Below are 3,705 nucleotides of genomic sequence, written 5' to 3'. Positions count from 1 at the left end.
TTCTATTAGTGAAAGTATTGAACACTAAAGATGAAATGCAAACCAGACGGCGTTTGTATGCAGGAATAAGATCATGTTCACCCGCAGGAGGAACAGAGCTAGAAAAGACTGGACATGATGCAGCTACAAATATCAGAATGCAGTGAGATGCTTTTTGTTGCCGTTGACCACCTTGGTTACTGTCTAAATCATAACAAAGGAACTATATCTTTTTTGAACAGTGTAATTTTCAGTAAAATGTTTTTATATAGATGTTGAATAGATATTATTCTTAAAGGGGGTAGAATGAAGTGTGGTACAGGTTTTGATTTTTTTTTTTTTTTACTTTATTTAACCAAATTTATAAATTAATATTATTAATAATAATAATTAAAACAAAATAATAGTGATAAAAGAGCCCTCTGCTTAAGCGCTAAAATATATAAAAATTAAAATAATAGATTTATATACCATATTTCTTTAACCTGATAACTGTCACTCACGTTTTTGAAGATCGACTTGAATGTGCATGATACAAACCTAAATTTTTATATTTCTCGACTGAAAACATTTTGTAACATGATTTTGATGTGCCATTTACATGGTAATGCAATGATTTTAAAATGGGTTTTAAAGGATGAATTTTGAGATTTTATGTTTTCAAGTGATATATAACTTCTGATGATTTCTAAAATGTGATAGAGAAAAAGGCAACGAGGAAGTCTTTTTTTTAACAAAGGTAAAAGCTCCTTTTGTAATGTAGATTTCTGAGGGTGCACTCTTGTCATAAATTCATCTATTACTTTTCCTACATAATTTTTAACAAAAAATATTGGTATAATATATATTTGGGAGTCTTAGACCTTTCCAACGATATATAGTTTGTCAAGATTAGATTAGATTTGATTGTAATATAGTATAGTCAACCTAGGCGTCTCGTATACGGGACGGGGTGACATTTAACAGGTTAAAGATATATGAAAGCCTGTTTCAGCCACAGAATAAAAGACAAAAAAGGTTATTATAGAGACCTAAAATCTGCTAATGCTCTAAAATGTAATTCATTTTGTAATTAAAAAAAATAGATTTGAGAGTTGCAGTAAGGGGTAGATTTACCGTGAATATCTGCCAAAATTTCTTCTGTCCCTCACATAATATTATAATGATTTTTTTAAAGCACTTTTATGGTAATTTTTTTTAAATCTCCATTTCAGAACTTGAAAGACCGTGGTCAAATTTTAATTTATACATGACATTTTTCTATAAAGAAATTGTTAAAATGTGCAGTAACGCAAATACATCTCCTGAGGCTCAAAAGTAAAATAAAAATAAGACAAAAATCTGAAAGGAATTTAATCTTCTTCTCTGATGAACTAAAAAAATTTTTTTAATTCACGTTCAGATTTGAAAATTAAATTTAAGAATTACAGTCAATGTCAACCAAAAGTATTGACTGTCTTTTCCTCACACTGAGCTATAATCTGAACATGCATTTTTATGAAGAATTTTTAAGAAAGTAAAATTATCCCCCAAAACAACAACATACAGTTTTGGAACGACATTTATATAGTTCCAGAATTGTCATTGTTGTGTGAACTATTCCTTTACTTTCACTGAAGGGACAAGTTAAGCATCTTTTTGCCATTGGCGTGCGATGGCCTCATTTAGCTACCTATGAGCCCGACCTCACCCTGAGATGAGACTCATTCATTAATTATACTCACAACCGTACACAGCACCAGGAGATGAGGAGAGGACAGCAAAATAAGAGTTTCTTTAGAACCAGAAAGAAAGCACAACATATGGATGTAGGAGAAAATCCATAAAGAACGTATAAATAAAGGAGGGGGAGGTGGAGAAGCTTTCACTTCGCCTGGTCTCAGCGAGATGTTAAAAGAGAGAGCAAGGCCTGTGTCTGCTCTCGCTCTAATTATTCCAATTATCATGGCACACTATGAAAACGTGATTAATAACACTGAAGATATTGTTGTGGCAATTAGCCATATGGTGGTGGGACTCTGCTACTGTCACGAATTCGCCATTAGCATCTACTTATGTTTGTCAGGAGCGTGCATCCATGACAAGTGCGAGTTGTGCTCACCTTGCTCTCCCTGTAGTGAAAGTCACAGGAGAAATGTTGGTTTCTTCCAGCTCTTCGTCTCAGTGAAACCGGTCAGACTGGGGACCAGTGTCAGGTTTGGTCAGGAGCGAGCCGTCAAAGCGCCGTGTTTAGCTGTAGGCATGAATGTACTCCACAGTTTGTTTCCCACAGTGCAGCATGGCTAGCTGCAAGAACATTGTACTGTACTTGTACTTGAGAGAATGTCTCCTGCTATGACGAGCTCATGCTTAAGTCTTCACAGTGAATATGGAAATACAGCAGCTCTCCTGTAATGACAGGGGAGAACCAACATTAGGTCTTTTCAAGGTAAAATAGAGAATTAGTTCAAAAAGAATGCACGCACTGTAAAAATGTCCACCTAATTCAACTTAAAAAAATATATAAATATAATCAAATTGGCCATACAAGTAACTTCATTCAAGTTTGAATGTCTTGTTTAGTTGAATAATGTGATATGTGTGATGCACAACAAGATCTGGAGCATGCATTAAGAAAATAAATATAGCCAGTAAGTACATTTTGATTTTATGTCGTCTTAAAGTAAAACATAGCATGAAAAAAAAGCGTTTCCATCAAACCCCTCGACAAACCTGAGGTGCCAACACAAACGATTGACGATACTATGTGAGAGAAGGAGCATGGTGATGGCACACTGAAAGAGCTCCAGTCCATACAGGAAGACTTAATATGAGCTTAAAAAGAGGAGTGGGAGAGGAAGATGGGCTTTCATAGGATAATTAAAACAGCGAGATGGATTCTGTAATTGAGGGGAAAAAACAAGGATCTGAACAACATCTGCGCTATCCACATAAATTATTTCAACGAGAAGCCGACGTTACAATAAAACCCTCAGCCTTGAATTCAGACACGCTGTCAAATACGTGAATAGGTCCTGGGAAAACAATCCACCTGTACTCTGCTTCAACGTTCAATAACGGAGCACAACCGTGAAGTCATGGTGAAAACGGCTGCTAGCTTTCCACCTAGATGACAAGGGTGCCAAAATCATCCTCTAGCATTTGAAATAGACCAAAAATATTGATAACTCACCTCACACTGAAGGTCTATATGCAAGTCTGTGCAAAATTACTATTGTTTTTAGTTAACTTTACATATTGATTAAACCCTACTGTAAACTTACATTTAAATAAAACACAGATGTGTTTCAGATGAAATATACCAGAAATATTGATTACTCACTTTGCAGCAAAGCAGATCTTTGGAATATTTGCAGGTGGATTGCTAGAAATTTATATTTTAGCTGGCTCAATGGGAATTTAACTTAAACTTCATAATTCAACATATGCTATGAAGGGATTGTTATTGTCGCTATAAATCTATTAAGCTATCACTATCAACTTAAACATACTGTAACATCCAAAATGTGCTACTTAGGTTAAAAACAAATCATGATTTTATGGCACACATGCAACGTAAATCAACTTTTCCTTACTGTTCCTTCTAAAAGAACAATTTTTGAAGACATGAAATATTTTGGCCTGGTTTTTCAGCGTTCACATTGAAGTTCAAGTGGTGTTAAGTCAAGTGTCAGATGCTTTTCTTCCAGGAACTCTTGTATGTACTTGTTAAGCTCACTATATTCA

This window comes from Carassius auratus, chromosome 41 (genome assembly GCF_003368295.1).
Source record: "Carassius auratus strain Wakin chromosome 41, ASM336829v1, whole genome shotgun sequence".
NCBI classification, from domain to species: Eukaryota; Metazoa; Chordata; class Actinopteri; order Cypriniformes; family Cyprinidae; genus Carassius; species Carassius auratus.
This window is presented reverse-complemented; position numbering follows the sequence as displayed.